Source organism: Diadema antillarum, unplaced genomic scaffold (genome assembly GCF_040938485.1).
Source record: "Diadema antillarum isolate AM-2024a unplaced genomic scaffold, OU_Dant_1.0 seq00000014_RagTag, whole genome shotgun sequence".
NCBI classification, from domain to species: Eukaryota; Metazoa; Echinodermata; class Echinoidea; order Diadematoida; family Diadematidae; genus Diadema; species Diadema antillarum.
The window spans coordinates 1,455,266-1,477,585 of NW_027271134.1; the positions used below are offsets into that span (position 1 = coordinate 1,455,266).

A 22,320-nucleotide genomic window follows, 5' to 3' on the forward strand; every position below is an offset into this window, starting at 1 on the left:
ATTAAAAAAAAGATGAAATGAAAATGACTGATTCCCGTCATGTTATCTCTATTTAATGGATTGTGATTTAAGTACTTAAGTTTGACATTGACTGTTACCAATTAATACCTTATATATGTAATCCAAATATTCCATGAGATTTTTTTTATTTTTGTGTATTTTGTCAATTGAAAGACACATAAAACTATTAATTCCAATCCTGACATGAATGTGCTGGACATTTCTCCATTCAGTACAGTACTCCACATTCGCAAATTTAACCACTCACAAAATTGTTAGAAGTCCTGATTTGTAATAAATCTATTACTGTGATACTGTAAAACATGATATATTCGCGGCATGAAATTTTCGCGAATTGGAGCCGACAGCCTTTTTCGTGGCATGAAATTTTCGCGAATTGCTACTGGCATTCAATGTATGCAGTGTAGATAAAAGCTTTCGCGTGCATTTTAATTTCGCGATTTTGGCGCTCGCGAAATTCGAGAAATTAAAATGCACGCGAAAATTCCTTGTTTTACAGTATTTCACCAATGACAGATTAGAGAGGTATTCAAAAATGTGATTGACGGATTCACCTGTGGTACAAGAAACTATGTCTTTTCTTTTTGTTTCCACGCATACACACCTCGACTGATACATATTATATGCAGAATCATCTTTTTTTAAAAATTTTCATTTGGTTCACCGATAGCTTAGTGTCAAATATTGACTCATCTCTGCTCGAATCAAGCCAGCATTTTACCAGGTAATACCCTCATAAGCACCACCTAATGAGTGACCCACATTTGGAAGCTGGCACTGCTCCAGGCGACATCATCCCAAACATATGTCTCTATACATCCCTCCCTCCATTTAGATTGGAAAGCAAAGTGACGACAAATGACAAAATTCCTGAGATATCGTAGATCACGCAAGAGGCCAAACTGCCAGTGCAACTTGATCTTCATTCTTTAATAACGTGAAATTACCCCCTCTTTTTTTTTTGGGGGGGGGGAGGGGAGGGGTAGCTCTCTTTAAAAATGACAGCGCTGATTGCATCCAAAAATAGATTAGAAGGAACAATAGTTTGATCAATCCACATGACAGTTAAGAGTACTGGTGTCATCAGTCTTCGCTGATTGTTCCATTAAAAAGATAGATGCTTGCACATATGAAATCAGGGATGCCAACCCCTTTTTTACAACATTGCAATATTCTGAGGTCTGGAAAGGATTTTTTTTTTTTTTTTTTTTTTTTGGGGGGGGGGGGGGGGGGGAGGGAATAGTATTTTTACCTTTCCTGTACTAGATATTTGTAGTATTAAATACCATTGGGGGGAAAACTTAATTTTTGATGAAACCTGCAGCATTCCTGGCAAAAAGAAAAACACTACAAAACACTGCAATAAAGTAACCATTGCCATCCCTCTGAAATAAACGAAGGTCTCCTGCACATTGCCAAAATCAATTCTCGCAGAAGATTTTACTCAAAGAAAATAAGGAGGAACAAAGAAAATAAGAAGGAACATATGATTCTTCTATCTAAAGTATTGACACAAAAATAACACCTGATAAGTAGAATTTTGAGCATGTGTGCATTAACTAATTTCGTGTCCCTTCAATAGGAAAGAACTTGTCCTACATTTCATGCTCTCAGAGGAAATTCAAGAAACATTCAATTTGTCATTGTTGTTGCTGTTGTTGCTGTTTTTGCCAGAACAATAATTACTTTTGAAGTTCCTTCCACTGAAGTTGGCAGATTCTTTGACAGCGACATCCCGAAGCCGGAAGTGTCTTTGTACAAAATTTTATGGAGTGGAGAAAGGCTAACTGCCATAAAAAGAGATACCGTACAAAGCTGAGGAGGACTATTTCCTCAAACAACCTGTTGCTCATTCCTTCGCAAAACAACTTCCATTGATTCCGGGAGCTATTATCGGGCAACAGGATGTGATTCAGCTCATACTACTTCCTTCCAAAGAAGTTATGGGGGAGAGAATACTTCTCTTTTTAAATACCGACACGACTGTGGTTTGGTAGCATGGCAGTCTTGTGTAAGCATGTGAGGTGCTGTGTGTGTGTGTGTGTGTGTGTGTGTGTGTGTGTGGGTGTGTGTGTGTGTGTTGTCTATGTTGTTGTTGTTTAGATTTGCAATCTGATATTAAATAAATGCCACACCCTTGCACTTGCTGCACATTTGAAAACAATAAATTAATTTCCTCCTTCTAATTTCCATTCTTTTATTTTTTTTTATCTATGCTTTGTTTTCATCTCCATTTATTTCACAACATAGCACAGCACATTCAAGCATAAGATATGGTAAACCAGATGAAAACATGTACAAGCATTCTAGCAAACAACTTGAAGAGAAACAAATGAAGAACTTGTTCTCTAAAAATAGATTCTCATTTCACAGAGCAATCACAGTTGTAGTATACCTCTGTTGGAAGCCATTATGAACATATTACACAGTTCAAATGGCTTCACTACTATTAGCTAAAAATGCTATATGCATTATGCCCAAGAAATATCCACACACAACTTATCAAAGTTTTTATCTCCTTTTTTCTTTGTTTCTTTTAGGAGAAAACTCTGACATATGTTGAGTTAAGAATATACAGTCTAAAAACATCCAAATGACATCATTTTTCAACTTAATTGGAAAAGAATTTTCTGTTTCTGCTAGTATCTTACTTTTACTTTCTCATCAAGAGACATATACAGGCACAAGCAATAAAAAATGAAAGTTATCAAAGAAAACTATTGCTTAGTCACTAGTAACTAAAATATCTACCTGAGAACACAAGCAAGTTGTCCTTCGCAATGGAGGGATTTATTTGAGTTCCTTCTTAATGTGAAAAACAAAAAAAGGAAAAAAAAGTTTCTTTGGCAATTATTCCAAAAGTTTGTGGACTTTGTGAAAGTTGAAGAAGAGTGCATATATTCCTACAAATGATATACATGTACATAATTTGCACATATATACACATACATTTTTATTTATTTATTTATTTATTTATTTATTTATTCATTTTTTTTTTTTGGGGGGGGGGTTAAATCCAACTGTGCAAGTGGTGTTAAAAGAAGACAACCTATAAAACAAATTAAGACAGAAGATGAACTGCAATGTCTTTGTTGAAGAAATTAGAAAGGACCATGTATGTCACGGAGCATGTGCCCTAAATATTTTTTTTGAAGCACATTTTTCGCTGGCCTCTTGATGATGTAATACTACCATGCCCTTTCCAATGAACCATGGTTTCAAAAGTATGTGAGGTGTATGTCTTCCTCTGACCCTGATCCAAACACGACAATTCCATACTTACACCCAACTCCTCACAATATCTCCCGTCCATCTTTTCTCTCCAACATCGATAGATTCCACATAGAGGTATATCCTAGACTCGGTATCCCTTCAACACATCGGGGCTTGCCAAAAAAACAGAAACCACGCTCACACCATCACACCATAACACTGGTTGCGTTGACCTCGAAATGGGTGCGTTGACAACACCTCGTAGTTGTACTGTGGAGACCATGCAGGTTGAATTTGCGATGCTCTTTACTCTAATTGTATGGCTAGCAGTCATATAGGGACTTATGCTAATCACTCGGGGGAGAACTGTTAGCATTAGGATTATTCAGGGATTTAGGTTTAGCCAACCGGCAGCTGATGAAGAGAGATTGATTATTTTTTTTCTCTCTCTCTTTCTCAAAGACCAATATACGCCAGAGCAATTCTCAATTCCAATCTGTGCATAACTTAGGTCACCTAGGGCCCCCTGCATGAATAATGATGTTGTTTCGCCTCCAATCTTAATTAATTGATCCAAGCCTTATCGAGCCTATGTTGCCCCGTTGCGTGCTTAGCTGGTCTAATCAGTGTTCCACTTGCTAATGAGTTGATCATTTGTAGATATACCCCAAGTCTGGCCCTCTGGATAAGCTCTGGAGATCCTTCCCAAAATGGCATTACTGCCACTCTGGGCAAAATGGATACCAAAGCAATGAGAACAGGTGCAGGAGTGATTGCAAAAAAGCGTGAGGAAAAAAAAAATCCTCATTAATGCAGGTCACAATTAAAAAATACAGAAAAATAACAAAACCAAAATTAATGCAATTAACGGAAATGCACATATATCACAGGTGCCTCATTGCATGATTGCCTAATGACCTGTATTATAATCAATATCACATTGACATTTAACCATCAGGCTGCTATAAGTTGCATGACCTGGCCCAATAACTGAGAACACACGTGGGACAAGTCCGTGTTTACCCTCTTATTCCACCACATGACTCCTTTGAATTCATTTATCGCTAATGGCTAGGGTAAACTGACAGACTGGCTGAAAAACAGCCATCTGGCTGAGCCCAGTACTAAACATGATGAAAATGAAATAAAATGAAAAAAAAAAAATATTTGAAGGTCCCATCAAAATGTTGTGAATATTTCAACTGGCCATGGAAAGTGAAATAGCACTGATCACAGGGCCTATTTATTTTGCATTCTACTGGATTCTACAAACTTCTCTCCCCCAAAGCTGGAGTAATTTCACATTCGCCTTCTCCTTTTACATGAACATAAAAATGTTGTAAGAAAAGCGAGCCAGTTTGGTCTAGACAGGAAACATAGTCCCAAGCACAAAAAAATTGTGATACCGTTCAACTTCTTTTCCACCTCCCTTCGTACAGTACATGAGCTTCAGGATCAGAACAATTCTTTCGCAAGTGTCATTACCAGAAGTGCTTTGTTACTTGGCTTTAATATCCTCTTATCTCTGCCTGAAAGGGAAAATGTTGAAATGAAGGAAATACCAAACCCCTTCTCGAGGCAAAAGGTGACACATTAGCGGCCTTCACATCTGGCAGTGAAAAGTTATGATATTCAATAAATTACAACTTTTCCATCAAAGTTACTCGGCATTTGTGTCAAGAGCCGTAAAAAACAGCCCGAAAAAAAAAATGCACATTTGCGTGTAAATCTGTAATCTTCTTTCAAACTTTACAAGAAGAAAGGAAAGGTATCACGGCAATTCTTCTGTAAGTATCATTATCGGCAGTGAATTGTTACCTTGCCTATCCTCTTATCACGGGCCTTAAAGGAAAACTTCAAACCCCTCTCGAGGGAAAAGGTGACACATTGTGATCTGAGCTGCTTATCTACATCCGTGAGTGCTTACAACCCTCGCGAGGATGAAAAGATATGCCCCTGTAGATCCTATTCTGTGTAATCTCCTTAGGAAAGTGATGAAAAGAGGACTAAAGTGCGAGAAAAGTTGCCCTTTTTTAAGGCATTACTTTTTTATAGTCTCCAGTTCATGTGAGAAATGCTTAAATTATGTAACAAACATGCATTGTTAACTGTGCGCTGTGGCCAAAAATAGACTTACCAGACAAAAGACATATAAAGTGATATTAGCAATCATTATTTGTGCATTATTTCCATGTCCATGTTGTGCTTGTTTTGTTTATTTGAGTCTTTTATCTTACGAATAAAAGTTATCTTTTGAAATTTGCACGAGGTACTGAAATTGCACTGGAAAACCAGCCATTGAATTCACCTCAAACAGCCCCCAGATATGCAAATAGAAGTTAAAATAATATGTGGCTTTTATTGTTATTTTCTTTAAAAGCTTGTGAAATTTTCATTGCCTGTGGACAGACATTCGTTTACAATGCAATACAATACAGGTAGGCCTACCTACTTGAATATAATGATGCTCTCACAGTGAGCAAACACGTCTCACAGCGCTTCACTAAATCATATCAAACTTACACTACATAAAGATAATAACTTACATTACATAACAGTGGTAGGCCTACTCATATCACAATTTGCATATTTAAAAAGGTGTGTCATTTTGACTATTTCGTTAATTTTTTGGTGTGTTCTGTTACCTTCTTCACTTGAATCTAAAGTTAACAATGGCTAAGACTGGTAACTGAAATGTCCACAGCAGTCCAAAAAAGGTTTGTGTCTTCTTGTAAATGATATGGGGCCTTTATTTTTCATGTACACATGCAAAAAAAAAATGAGAGATAAGGTCCTAGTATTGCATTCACATTGAAATTTGGCTAAAAAAAAATCAAAACCAAAAATCTGTTATCATATACAGGGTACAACAACATCACAGAGACTTAAGAAATAGAAGCCCTTGAACTACGTCTTGTCCACCGTAATGAATCAAAAATTGGGTATATAAACACACAAAATGAAATAACATCATAGACAATAACTGGGAGACCAAGCATTTGTCTGAACAGCCGGCAAACTGTGGCATAACTAACCAGTAGAAAATGGAAAATCACTAAATGAAGCAAATCATAAATCAAGACTTAAAGCACATCTTTTTATCTAATTGCTCAATATTGTTATATCTTACCGGGGGATCTTGCGGTGCAGAGGAATATACGTAAATAGATTCTGTAACTTGTAAATTGATATACTATCATCATTAATACTCATCTCTACAATCAATGATCACTACAAAATGGTGAGGTACTACATGGTATCTGTAAAATTAACATCTGATGGTCTATTTTTTTATTTCTTTAAACCTGTTCTCTCCTTCAGACCAGTATACAAAGGTCAAAGGTCTTTGGCAAACACTCAAAATGTTTCAAAAACACTCCACGGTACCTTGGTACTGGCAGCATTCCACGGTCTGACATTTACAAGACAGGCAAAATGTTCGTGTAAATTCCCATCAGACATGGATGTCTGGGAAAATCGAAAAGTGGAAAAATCTCTTGATACAAATTGAATATAGACCACTGGGGCTGTGTTTATTGTGTCTACATATATCTGTCTGTCTAACCGTCTGTCTGTCTTCAGTGGTAGAATTGCTTGTTTGAAGTTTCTTTTGACATGTCTGACTTTCAGGGACGGACAAACTCTACACTTGTGATGAAATTGATTTCATGTCCCAACTCAAAGACTTGCTCTCAAACATCGACAAAGAAGGATGGGTCATATGGAAAGATCAACTCACTCTTAACTTGTTTTCCCAGACACAAGAATATCAGGCACCAAATGATCCAAATTGAATCTCAGAGTATATAAATCCAATCTCGGAGTGTCACTGAAATATCTGAGTTGGGCCAGTTCTCAAAACAAAGAAACACACGATTGTGACACCAGCTGCGATGCTTTTCAAGGATTGTAAAATAATCCCTCTCATGTCTTGGTAGAACAAAAGCTCAGAACTCATTGTATGACTCTTAGAAAAACAAAATGTGAAGCACGCTGTTAAACAATTCCTCAAAACCAGTATCAAGAGGTATATCCAACGATTCCAGACACCAGAGTTACAAAAGTCATCCTACTTTGACCACATGCCCACTGTTTCTGTCCAACTTGGTAACATTTAGCAATAATACAGTCAGCCTGTTCCAGTCACTTTTGGTGTGTGTACTCAGCGCTGTCAAACATACTTTTTGTATCGCGCAATTAATCCGCTTTGTAGCCAGATTACTGGCTATTTGGTTGGAAGAGGCACTTTACAATGAATCACGCGATAGGGCCAATGTTGAATCCTGTCCTTGTTTGAGCGAAGAAAGCCGATGAATCTTTGGTCGGAGGATTACGTAATTGATGCCAGCTTTAGTGCCTATATTGATTGTCATAAGTACACTAAATTGAGCATGGCGCAAAGGAGTGTTTACACAGTCACTGGTTGGCATGTTATTGCCCCTCATTACAGTTGTAGAGGAATAGTATGTGGCCAGTGCAATAAAGATTGGAACTCTTGCAGTTTAGATTTCGTCAAGGACTGAATACATGAATAAATTTCCTGATGAACCATGTGTTGTTAATGTGTTATTAAAGAATGTCTCTTGCTTTTAGGGTAATGACATACCCAGGACACAAATATATTATTTCACAAGCTATACACACATACACACAGCTGTAAGTATCATCAATATCCCATTGATAATTGTATTTTCTATATCTGACACTCAACTTTCTAGTGTTTTGGAAGATTCTGAAGGATTATCAAAGTTTTCCTTAATAGTATGAATTGTATTAAAGTTTGATTACATGTAAATATATCACAAGTTATTAGATATAGGTTAACTTACTCCAACAGAGTTGAAAAGAGTACTACCACTGCGAGTCTTCTTCTTCTTCTTCTTCTTCTTCTTCTTCGACTTCTTCCCTCTCTCTCTTTACCTTCACTGCTATATTTTTTCTTCATCTATTTCTGTTTCTATATTGATCTGTCCATTTACCTACTCATCCATTTCTGATTTATACATCAATCAATTTTTGTATCCATCCGTCCTTCTATCTGTTCATTTATCTGACAATTCATCTTTTCAAATAGGTATCAATCATTCTGTCTATCTATCTTCACATATCTATTTACAAACAAACCAAACTATCTTTGCGATCATTTTGGTAGCTAGAGTGAATTAATTCACCACCAACTGCATGCAGTTATCAACTTCCCCCTCTCTTATCATCATATATATTTCTTTATCTATTCTCATTTATCTGTTGATCACTTTATGTATCGCTTCATCTACTTACCTATATCTTTGTCTACGGACCATTTATTTTCCTATCTATGTGTCAATCTATCCTATATCACATCTATTAATATATGTACTCACCTGCAAAAAGTAACTTAATTTCACCACATACTGTTTGCAGTTATATATTTCTTTATTCTCTCTCTCTCTCTTCTCATTATTCTTCATCTATTGTTCTCTGTTGATTGTGTAATTTGTCTATTCATCTCCAATATATTTCTGGTTTATCATATTATCGATATTATATTATATGATATTATATGATATCATATTATATTATATTATGTTATATTATATCATATTATATTATATCATATCATATCATATCATATCATATCATATCATATCATATCATATCATATCATATCATATCATATCATATAATATCATATCATATCATATCATATCATATCATATCATATCATATCATATCACATCATATCATATCACATTATATCATATCATATCATATCATATCATATCTATCTATCATATCATATCATATCATATATCATATGATATAATATTATATCATATGGTATCATTCCATCTATCTTCCTATTCATCCATCCCTATGTCTGTTTGTCTGTGTTGCCTATCATTCTATCCATCAACCTATTGACATCTGTCTTTGCAGTCACCTTTAAAGGGATAGTACAGCTTTGGTTTAGAGGGAGCAGCAGGATTCCTCTTTTTTTTGTGAGTGTGTGTGTGTTTATAAGATAATGAAAACCTCTTGTGAAATATGAAAGAGCATGCAATTCTTAGAGGAATTCAAAGCTTATTTGATTATTTTCAATTGGTCTTGAAATGGCTGAGATATCCAACAAAGTGGTCCTAACAAAATGTGACAGCTAGGCCATGACATTAATTAGGATAGCTTTGTTTCACTTTTTTTTTTGGTGGATATCTAAGCCTAAGTCATTTCAAAACCAGTTTTCCATCAAATAAACTTTCAATTCCCTTCAGAATTGTATGCTCTTTAAACATTTCATAGAGCAGTTTCTAAATATCTCACAAAATATTAAGAGCTGAATCCTCACCTCAACCATATCCCTTTAATAGCTAGCTTGAATTCAGTGACCCTATAGTGACTACCTGATGAAAGAATTTGTGACACTGTGAGACGGATTGTATTAAGGTGAATTTCCTGCTGGATTTACCCCCTACCCTCCTCTGATACCACACGAGGGGGGCTAGGGTTCCCCCCTTCACAAGGACCAGGGGAAAGGCGCAAAGACCATCGCTAATTAGGTCTGAGCCGTTTAAGTGGGGATGACAGAGTGGTTGATGAACTCATGAAGTTCCATAAATTTAAGGAGAACAGATTTAAAGGCCTCACAAAAAACAACAACAAATCTCCTTTTCTTGTCAAATGAAACAAGACATCTATAGAATTCTGTTTTGATTTGGTGAAATCTAATGTTGACATCTTTCAAAGAACATAAACACATGTAGCTCACATAAAGAATATCGCCCTCATTCCAACATTGCCTATTTGGGGAAAAACCCAACATTTATTGTATTCTTTGTTGTTAATGTTGTTGTTGTTGTTGTTGTTGTTGTTGATGATGATGATAACAAATAAATGGATGACCTTGCCCATACACCAAGATACTATTAGCTCTCACTGTATAGATGCAGAAGCTACTAGTAGCTGTTTGGGTTTGACTGGCTCTTTAACTCTTTCTGCACCAAGGACTTTGGACAGAGTGGACATAGCTACAGTGTATGGGGGTTTCTTATTTGATCAGTACTCAGAGCACACAAAGGCTAAAACAGTTCATATTCTACTCTCCTGGCTCAGACATCATATCCTTTGAAAGTATCAGCATTTATTACAAAAAACAAGAAAATTGAATGCTAATCTAGAACAGCTTTCTCAAATCAGATCAAGTACGGTATGTAAAGTCTCAATTACCTTAACTTGTTCATGAAGCACTAGTTAACACACTACTGCTCATGTGAGTTGTCACTTAAACCCAATAGAATACACCCCCCCTAAAAAAAAGAGAGAATAAAATCATTGCAAAATGATTGTTAACGACATTGTATGTTTTGAAACTTGGTGGATGGTATGACCTACCAACTTTTCATCTGGCACGCAATGATGTCCAACTTCTTTTTAACTGTTTTGCACACATTTCAGCCTTGGTGCTTGTGACTTTATTGCGGTAAGAGGACAAAGGGTTGGTTTAATTCCCATTGTGGTCTTATGATTCATTGTGTGCACAGTCCTATTGGTTTCCTTGAAATTTGCTCATGTGTACAAAAAAAAAAAAATCACACCAAACATAGTAAGCCTTTCAGTTTTTGGCATCCACCATCTTATGTCGTAGCACCTTTTATTACCCATTTGTGTGCTAGCATCATCATATCACACACACACACACACACACACACACACACACACACACACACACACACACACACACACACACACACAGACCAATTGTCACTGGGGCGACAAGACCTCGTATCTCAAAAGTGTCAAATGTTCAGGAGAGCCGAAAAACATGGCAGTTAAAGCACTACAGCGAATGGGATAGCCTTTCCTTCGACGTGCTGTGGTGGCTACATTCTTGGGGTTAGACAACTAGGATTTGGACAAGACATCACTTAAAGGACAAGTTCACCTTCATAAACATAAGGATTGAGAGAATGTAGCAATATTAATAGAACACATCATTGAAAGTTTGAGGAAAATCAGACAATCTGTTCAAAAGTTATGAATTTTTGAAGTTTTTGTGCAGTACTCGCTGGATGAGAAGACTACTGCAGTGTATGAATAACTTAGATGTCACATGCGTACAACAATATAAGGAAAATATAAAGAGAATTTCACAAAATTCCATCTTTTGAAAAAAGTACACATTCCTCTGACTCGTTACCGACAAATGTTATGGGTAATATTATTCCCCCTGCCTTTTGAAAGAGGCAAGTCAAGTGCTCTTTTATTATGTGAAAAAAGTGAAAATGTGTTGAATTTTCTTTTACATTTTCTTTCTACTGTTGTACGCATATGACTCACAAGCTGTAGTAGTCTCCTCATCCAGCGGTTCCAACACAAAAAATTAAAAAAATCATAACTTTTGCATCGATTGTCCAATTTTCCTCAAACTTTCACTGATGTGTTCTACTAATATTGTTGCATTTTCTCAATCCTTATGTTGATGAAGGTGAACTTGTCCTTTAAAGGCATTGTTTACCATTTGCACATGAAACCAAAATTCAGCTTTAGTGCCTCAAAATAGTTCTAAAATCTGATTTAGGGATAGAAACAACCAGCATAAAAAAATCAATCAGTGTAATCAATGTTAAGAATTGTGAAATACACAAAATGTGAGCAATAGCTATAATACAACTGTTTCTAGACTAAACTGTCTACAGTTTAACCGATGGTTTAATGAGAAAAATAGTGATGGCCCCTTATTTAGGCTTTATTGCAATTTTTTGTATGGTAGGATGTTTTGTGATACAAGTGACCTTCACGTAAGCATCAAATGTGATAACTCGAACATTGTTTGAAATAACTGCTCCCGAAGGTAAATAGGACCTTTAACTGATTATTTGACCATCAATTCAAAGGAGTATTTTTTGCCAAAATTTGAGATACAAGGTCTTGTCACCCCAGCGATGCAATATTTTGGGTGCTTTGTCTCTTTAGATATGCATGACATTCTCGCACAACAGCATGACATTTCTCCTGGGCTCTCAGCCAACTTCTCGGTCTCCCCTCCCCCTTTTCCTTTGTCTACTATCTCCTGAATTTAGCTCATCATGTGAATCTGACAACAACTGCTGCGGCAAAGTATTTATGAATGAAAAAAGAAGAAGAAAAGAATAGAGAGAAGAGGTGTGTGGGGTACTGTTCCACTTATTTAACATACAATCACCCTGTAGATGAGCACACTGGATTGGCACGTCAAAAGCAAGACTTTCTTTAATCAATTCTTCTCTTTATAGGGATTGGGATGGGGCAAAGGAAGATGATACAATATTAGTTGGCATATACAGTATGTATTCATATCATGAAAATTAGTATCCAAAACAAATAGTCCTGTGTATTTACTCAACTGAGTAAAATCTTGCCCCCCCCCCCCCCCCCCATCTCAAATAACCCCTTGAGAATTAAAGGGGAAGGCTAGTAACTGATCAGTGGGAATCAGTGGAAATGCTGGGAGATGATTGTTCCAATCCTTATGGGATTCATTCAAGAGTTCATTGTATGTCTATTGTTGTGTGAAAATGATTTGCTTCAGAATGGTCTCATATTCAAGTAATGTGCAGTTTAATGCTTCCAGGATAGCGTCCCTGGTCAGTGACGGAGCATTAATCTGCACATTACTTGAATATGAGACTGTTCTGAAGCAAATCATTTTCACACAACAATAGATATACAATGAACTCTTGAATGAATCCCATAAGAATTGGAACAATCATCTCCCAGCATTTCCACTGATTCCCACTGATCAGTTACTAGCCTTCCCCTTTAAAGATATAACACTATGACATGCTCAAAAATCATATTTTCACTGCCAAATATGATCTTTCTCATATTTTGTAGGCCTAAGTGCCATGGTTTACGAAGAGGGAGATGGAGACATCGAGACAAGGGGAGAAGAGAGAATGGGGGGGGGGGGTGGTGGTGGAGGGATATGAATGCTTAAAAAAACAAAAACAGAAACTATACTTCCATAGCACTGACACACATAATAAATTCAACTAAAAAACATACAGGATAATAAAGCACATCATTGAAAATGAAAAGGCCATTAGGGTAAATGACTGAAATGCATTTTTACTTTACGATAATAATTGCTTTGAAAACTTAAGTATGGTGCTCCAGTAAGAAAGAGAGAAAAACCAAATATAACTGTAGATATGGAGAGTCAGCATAAAATCAGAAGCACTCGATAATCCTGAGCAGGATAAGAACATGGATCACTGAAGCCACACGTTTCCTTGACCCAGAGGAAAAGCTCCGAGTCTTTGACGATGAAGAGGAGAATGTCTCGAGACGGAGTGATTCACTAACGAGTGATACCAAGGATGAGGCTTGTCTGGGTATATCCCACATTCCCGTTCACCCCCTGACCACAAGCTTCCTCTCTTATCACTTCCTCGTTTGAGAGCCAGAAGGGCACAAAAGCCTGAGTGTATATGTGACCCGCTACAACAAAAGGATCCAAACGTCGGGGGAGGTCGATTTTCTGAAAATGACATTACATTATTCCCTCTTACTCTTTTGCTTTAAAGGTAGGGGATACCTTTTACAGACCTCCCAAAATGCAGCAAAACATTAGATATGAACCTCAGGGGACTTGCTTAGGCCACTGCTTAGAAATTTGGAAGTCAACAGTTATCTAAAATTTGAATAATGCACAAAACTCAACTACTCAGTAGTTCTGTGTGTCAGCCACACTTAAGCCTTTTTGTTGCATTCTTCTGTATTTGTGATCTATAAACACAAATCTAAAAGTACAAGAGCTGATGTAATAACATATAGAGTGTGTGGTAAGAATGTATATAGAAATGTTTGTAAGTGTTGATGAACTTTCTTCACAAAATATACATGATGGACACACATGCAGTACATGGGTCTGCAAAGGTAGCCTAGTAATGTACTGGAATTTACGGTGAGCCCCGAAAACAATTCAATTCAAAATCTAACCGTCAAAAAAATGTACTAAATGTTACCTTCCACTTTCAATACTTTATGGGAGTTTCTAAAATGATATTCTCTTCAACATACCACTGTATTTATACAACTCTTCATTTAAGGCGTGCAAATGGGATTCCCTACCTTTAAAGGGATCGTATAGTTTTGGTTGAGACCTAATTTCAAGTTTCTAACATTTTTTGGTGAGATAATGAGAAACCTCTTATGAAATATGAAAGAGCATGTAATTCTATGAGGAATTCAACGTTTATTTTGATGAAAATTGGTTTTGAAATGGTTGAGATATCCAAAAAAGAGCAATTCTAATAAGTGTAGGACCCACACTTTATTAAGATTGCTTTGTTTTACTTTGTTTTTGGATGTTTCAGTCATTCCAAACCTGATTTTCATCAAATAAACTTTAAATTCCTCTTAAAATGGTATGCTCTGTACTATATCATAAGTGTTTTCTTGGTATCTCGCAAAAATTCAAAAGCCGAATTTTCATCTCCATCAATACTGTACCATCCCTTTAATGTCATATATAACACGACTCATAAAAGTACTTGGTCGCGGAACTATTAATGATTTTATGAGACCATGTCGAGTTGTCTACGAAATCAGTGTTTCGAGAAAACAGCCTTCAAAGTTTTCCTTCTGACGCTATCATGATCAAGGGGAGGCAAGACAGTTTTCGCCTCTTGACAATAGAAGGTACACCCTCCATGCTCCTAGCAACCTCCGCGATGTTCATTCAAACTTAGTGCCAGCGGTCTATGCACGACCAATCAGTAACCAGGATGCCACGCACTGACCAGTAAGATTATTCCCTTGTTGCTAGGGGTGGAGTCTATCTATAGTGCTAAATCCAAATCTTCGGACACATTTCTGTTCCTTTGAAAGTCGGAAAATCATCGCCCAGAAGAACACTAATTTTTTACCTTTCCTTCAATCATTCACAGCTTAAACATTTCGGCAGATGATAGACAAGACATGAGACTACAATATTATGCCCAAAACAGAAATTTGATGGTGGACTGATTTTAATTATCTGACTTTAAACTTGATTTTCTCAGCTCAGCCGTCAGCGACTTTTGGATCCTTTTGTTGCATCAGGTCACATTTGTTTCTCTATCTATCTCTGTCAATCTCTCTCTCTCTCTTTGTATATCTCTATCTATTTGCTCTATCTATTCGGTCAGCTTCCGGTGAAAAAACTTCTCTGTCACAAGCACTGAATGTTTTCTCCTGTCACGAGATTGTTCTAAAAATGAGTGAAATGATAATTTCTCCTGCTCACCCCCCTCCCCCCCCCCCCCCACCAATCTTTGGAGCTGGGACATCATCAGCTGACTGGGTTTGACATCATCTTATTTTGCCTTGGTTATTACATAAGACTTTTCTCACACTCTTCCTCTCTGGAGACATATGTTTCCAATGTCTCTCTCCCAACCCCCTCCTCCCCTCAAATATTCATAGATGCCATAAATACTAAAAGTCATCCAAACAATCATGTGATTTTACTTTTTTTGAGCTGTGTTGGTAAAAGTTAAAAATAGCTGCTTTCCAGGGTGCTCGAAAGTGCGCAGTTTCCCTATAAACCTCCCCCAGGATAACACATAAGGGCTGTAAGAAATACAAGATGGAGGGTTATTTTTAGTGTCTACACAGTTGTTGCACGAGGTACGCCGTTTGCACAACATAATCGACCCAATTTTGCAGCACAAAATGGGTCGTCATCGCGCCCCACGATGGGTATTTGTTGCGGATAGTTACACGAGACAATCATCACCTTGATATTCAAAGACCGTATAGCATGGTAATGACATACAATGGGAGGGCTGGCCAGATTCGGATTATACTCTCGGATCCCCATAACGACTTGTGTACAGCTCTATCACTGATTTCTACGTAAGACCACACAAAATCACAGAATCTTGAATAGAGTCGAAGGTTACGATGAGTGAAGACTGGTTATCAATACTATATCATTATCAAGCATAAGATACATTTTGCCGAGATCGATCAGTGTAGACAATCACTGTATTGTAATTGCCCTAAACATATGTCGCACTCAGCTTTATGGCAGTGAACACGAATTGGTGGAGTTTAGATAGGATACAAACGTACATGTGACAAGTATTGTAGGGTTAAAGCAGCATGTTGAAGAAACTAGAAATGTCGCTACAGCGACTGGTTATACCCCCGCCAAACAACATTTCATAAGCTTTGGTCAAAAAACTGAGGAAGTAGTTAAATCCGCAAGATCTTTCCTTGATCTTCTGCCATTAATATGCCGTTACCATGGCAACATACTTTCGGGTACTGTCGAAAAATGCGTCTTGCACATCTACAACCAAAGGCACACATCTGTACCAAGTTTCATGGAAATTGGGCAAAAACTGAGGAAGTAGTTTGCAACACAAAATTTTCCATCATTTTGGCTCATAATATGTGAGCTGTTACTATGGCAACATACTTTTTGTCACTGTCAAGAAATGTGTCATGCTGACCTATATCCTAAGACAAACATTCAATATGAATTCCATGAGAATTGGAAGAACACTGATGAAGCAGTTTTGCCATGAAGCATTTTGCCCTATATTTTACCAATAACATGCCGTTACCATGGCAACGCACTTTTTGCCACTGCGGAAATATGTGTCTTGCACATTAACATATTCAGATGAACATCTGTACCTAATTTCATAAAAATTGATCAAAAACTATGGGAGGAGTTCGCGACGCAAGATTTGTACCCATTTTTGCCCATAATATGCCGTTACCATGGCAACGTACTTTTGGGTACTGTCAAAAAATACGTCTTGCACATCTACAACCCAAGGCACACATCTGTGCCAAGTTTTATGGGAATCGGTTGAAAACTGAGGAAGTAGTTCGCGACGCAAGATTTGCAACGGACCCGCCCGCCCGACCGCCCGCCCGACCGCCCGACCGTCTGCTGATTCCTATATACCCCCTTCAAACTTCGTTTGGCGGGGGTATAAAAAGGAAGTTCCCTTTTCGAAATTACGACTATGAAAAAGAGCAATGCAAAAAATCTAATTAATCAATCTTTACTCACTTGTGAGAAATATCAGACACCTGTAGTTACTAACTTTGAATTTGATATTACATGTATTCCCTCATCAGAATATATGCAGTGCTCTGTCTCTAGATTTGCACAATAAATTATGTAAAGACATATTTGTAACACAAGTTGAAAAAGAAAACAATAACCACTCTGCTCTTTGATGATCTTATGAACTGATTCAAGGAGTTAAGTTTGAATAAACCTTATTCGTGTCAAATGGAGGTGGGGGCAAGGGCAGTACCCTCAGCTCAAGGGAATGGTCACTGGGGAACATCCAAACACCTTTCTCCCCAAAAGGGGGGGGGGGACAAAACTTTTATCTTTAGAAAAAAAAAATGCAAAAGAAAAATTGATGACCTCACCTGGGCATGAATCACTTTACCTTAATCTGATTATATCATTTACTCCCATTGTCTGACTTTCAACTCAATTACTGGGGTGCTCTTTCAAGCACCCCTCCCCATTTAATATATGCTCCTGATGAGGTGAAATGGGGGTTTGCCCGAGGACTGACTTGAACCCTTTCATATTGTAAGTTAACATGTTCTATAAACATGTTTAGAATCATACTATCGTTCTTACTTTAATTCTGAAAGAAGACTGAAGCACACTTGAATCAGGTTGTTCCTAAATTCATGTTTTCCATTCAAATTTGCCAAAATTACAGTCTGGAGGTATTTTTAAAAATCAGGTTTTGTTTAAATCTTGATGCACATTTGTTATCTAAAGCATGGTTATCTTGAAAAACAAAAACAGAAACATGATTAAGCGGCAAGGATTAGCTTGGCCATGTAATCATACCTCTGCAGCAGTGCATGCATACTCTTGCAATTTCAAAGCGTATCAAAAGTTTAATTTTTGATAGACGGCCCATGGGAGTTCGTGAACAGTCAGTGTAAGTGAAAAGTCACATGAGGACTATGAAAAGTCAGTTTTGAAGCTTATCTTTGTTTCTGTAACATTCTGATGCATCCTGCGACTCTACACATGTACATGCTCAGAAATGTGTTATACACATTATGATTACAAACGAGTTCTTTCACAAGTGTGAAACCCCTTCTCATCACCATGGTATATTTTCATACAAAGAAAGACAAAAGAAACAAAAACAAAAAATGCAACCTTCCTATCTATTTCTTGGTCGTCTGTCCTAAGCCTAGAAGACCATTCACTTAAGGACTTGTCCCAGTTTTCTTGCCCAACATCAATTGGGAAAACAGGTGGCACACTACAGTTTAAGGATGAAACACCTCATGAGTTCGTAGGTGGTCTGACTGTATTGTCATGGGTGAAATATCTCTTTTACATATTGTGTACAGTTTCCGACCACTTTCTATCATCAACTTCCGTACAACTCAACAAGCCTTCACACTTGTCTGTTGAAATTCGTAATTGTTTCTTTGGCTAAGATCTCATTAACAGAAAACGCATGACCAATATAAAGGCAGTGATCAAAATAAACATTTGCTAAGATTCAAAAGAACCAAAAGATGTCATATTCAATGATCAGTAACAACAGATTATGAATACTACATGTAGAGTACTTGATCGAGTACTGTTGAATTGTGAACACTCACTCCTTTGATTACACTATGAAATGTAGCGTGGTTCCCATCTTTACTTCCTAAGATCAGATTTTGTTCAATGAAAAAAAGAAGCGCAAATGAAATAACAAGTTATAACATCTCTGCTATGCTTTATGTGATCTCAAAAACGTAACAATTATTGGTTAGATGATGTAGTTGTTCATCTACCACTATCCTTGTACACCAGACTTGGTTAAGTTTATCAGCTCTATCAGCCACCTGCTTTGCCCATCCAGTGATGAGTGTCAGCCCGAGAGTGATTTGAAATAGCGCCATCTTTAGGCACAAACAGGAGAGGCCCAGGGCTCTGTTTGCCTTGTCGGCCTTGCTAGGTGAGGGGAAGTCTTTCAAATTTCAGCCAGACTTTCACATGGTACATATTTTTCATGACAAAAGGTAGAATATTTCTTTTTATCAAATTATCAAGAAGAGATTGGAGTATTACAGAAGACAAGGTAAGGTATACCTTAGATATCTTATCAAATTATAAACATCATTTTTGGATTGAGTTTTGAATATGAGGTCTCTACCAACACACCAGGTACACTGGGATGTATCAACACACACAACATCCGCACACACAATACATGACCACTATAGGAAGTCATGACAACTTTCCAACAGTTGGCAACAAAATGAGCTTCCAAAAGTGCCTAAACTGGCATGAAGCGGGGACCCTGGAAGGTAACACAATATGGCCTCAATCCTAGCATGATCCTATTAAAATTTTAGCCTCTCTTACAAGAAGATAATGCACCATTGAGGGAAACCTACAAAAATCCTACATCCAAAGTCGCTGGCTTGAATAGCCGTGAAACCTCTTTAGGCTCCGAGCCGAGCCAAATCGCTGCTAATCCCCGCCAGAAGTCAATGTAACTTCTCGCGATACGATACTCTACAAGTGAAGGCAATGTGATGGATAGTGGAAAGAATACATTCTGAAAGGTCTTTGTATCTGAGGGCATGAGTTTGTTTTGGGCCTGATATGCGCCTAACAACAGAAAAGTTCAGACCTTACTTGTTTGTTTCCATCCCTTGTCTTTGTCCATATTTCACTATCTACAATATTAGATCCTCTTGATCCTTTACAGCCTTTCATATTATAAGGAATAATACTGTTCTCTCAACTCTGGCCAAAAAACAAAAAACAAACAAACAACAAACAACAAACAACAAACAAAAAACAGTATTCATACAAATCTTGATAATCTATACATATCTATAATTTTTATCTTTATCACAGAGAATCATCATGGCACCTGCTGAGCTCAGTTTAACATTCTGTCTATTTCTATCAAAAGCAGGATTTCACATCCAGGCTATAGTATCAAGCGATAAATATGCAGCATACAACCCCCCCCCCCCCACAACAAAAAACAAAACAAAAACAAAACAAAAACAAAAACAAACACCAAACTATTTTCTTAGAAAGGGAATAATCATACACATTGCTCACTCTGCCTAATACTGATAATATCGACAGAAAGTCATTTCTTTAAACTTTCACAAAATTTCCAAACTTTGGAAACTTCAAAAGATTTGGATCTTAGTAACTATTGCAACGATGCTAGTCCTACAAAAGCATATTAATCTTATGATTTTCTGACATTTCACACCACTGTGAGTATTTAGTGCATGTATGCTGGTAGTAAAATGAACATTAACTAGCTTCACTAAAGCCAACTCTACAACTACAAGAGGGGGGGGGTATTTGGAAGTTTCTTTCTTCTTGTTCTTGGTATATTTTATATGGATTATAAATACTGCTATACGATTGGTCTGGGGCAGTCTCATGACTAAATTCTGAACCTATAAAAAGCTCTTCCCAGGCATAGAACATGCAAGGGGCTTTATTTTCTAACATTGTTTTGTACCTTAAAATGACCCAACACTTAAAAAAATGGTGCTTTTGTTTTCATTGTCTCTATTGTCTATCTTCTCAAAATATAATTGCTCAAGGTCAAATGATGTATACAATACACAATGCACAAAGACATCATCATCTATTTTTATGCACGCTTACTAACAAGAGATGAAGCATGTTTCTAAAAGTATACACATCATCTGTTGTGACTTCCCCACCTAATTTTCCCCTCAAAAGCTGATCATTTTTCCATTTTTTTTTTGTTCAACATACGAGAAAGTCCAGGAGGTTCTATTCCTGATAAAGCATATGACATCAAATTCAATCAAGACTTGCTAAAAATTGCCGCAGCGAAATTGGACCTACTTAGCAGGTGATTAAACGAGCCATTCCCGACAACGTTTGCTACACTGCAGGCCTGGGGACCAGAGAGGGCAGGCTTTAGCAATTAAATCAACACAGACTTGACTGACGTTAGATGCTGTCCCATTCAGAGGCTGCTTCGGCTATGAATAATCCTCCCAAAATGGATTGAGACCCGGAAAGCCCTCCGAGGCCAGCAAATGGGGTGTGATTAGCAGAGTAAAAACACTACTTAGATAAAAACAATAGTTCCCCTTTCCATTGACTGGAAAACAGGAATAAAATGGGTAAAATTGTTGCAGATGATTAAACAGAGATACGTGTACTTGTCATACTTTTTTTGCTTGCATCTTCACCTGAGACCTCATCTGCAAACATTAAAACTTTTTTGTTAAACTTTGTTGAGGAAAGTGAAGTGTTTGAATTACACTGAACTGATTTGAGTATTCTTTGTCCACATAAGGATTATTTATTGTTAGTACAACCTTCTTTTCAATGGCTACATGGTATATATGTGAGGTACTTACGGGCTTGAATTTATTCAATAATTTTTGTGTTACTGCACATTTCTTGAAAAAAAACACCCCAAACAAACGTAAGAATTCTCACCAGAATTTTGAATTAAATGATAAAACATAAAGTCATTTCTTGCATAATCTTAATTCTTTCTGTTTAACGAATATTGGACTAAAATTCAATAGGTATTGCTGTGACACCATATGTTATAAGTAGATAATGCGGAATTGGAAAAGTGTATCAAAATGAGGACTTTGGTAATTACAGTTGTACAGTAACACTCCAGTTATTAAACAAAACGAGGAATAAAACAATGTCTTCTCAGTCATGTGTGTCACAAAGCTAAGGGGAAGATAACATTCTAGGGTTGTAATGACAGGCCGCACTAAGCTGGAGTTGCGTGCAAAACATGTTAATTCCATGAGAAAAAAAAGATAATCAGGGATGCTGTTTAATGTTATGACACCTGTGATGAACTTCTTCAGGAAGTTAAGTTAACCTGGGAAATGCCATCACATGTGATGTTCTTTGGGATCTTTGTTCTTCTTTGCTCTTTGGGATTCTTTACTCTCCGTGCAAATGATTGCCATAAATATCAAACATGAACAGGACTTGGATTTTAGCATGCAAAAACCTATTCATCATAAAGGCACTGTTCATATCCCCCCCCCCACAAAAAAAAAAAAAAATCCTGAGATATGTCCCTGATTCTTTTCTCT

The 22,320-nt window shown here is 37.1% G+C and overlaps 1 protein-coding gene across 1 annotated transcript in view; it reads right to left on the bottom strand.

The window, feature by feature from the left end:
* LOC139725052 (uncharacterized) overlaps nucleotides 1–22,320 on the bottom strand; it is a 115,366-nt gene that overhangs the window by 53,916 nt on the left and 39,130 nt on the right. The gene's annotated exons all lie outside the window — the stretch shown is intronic.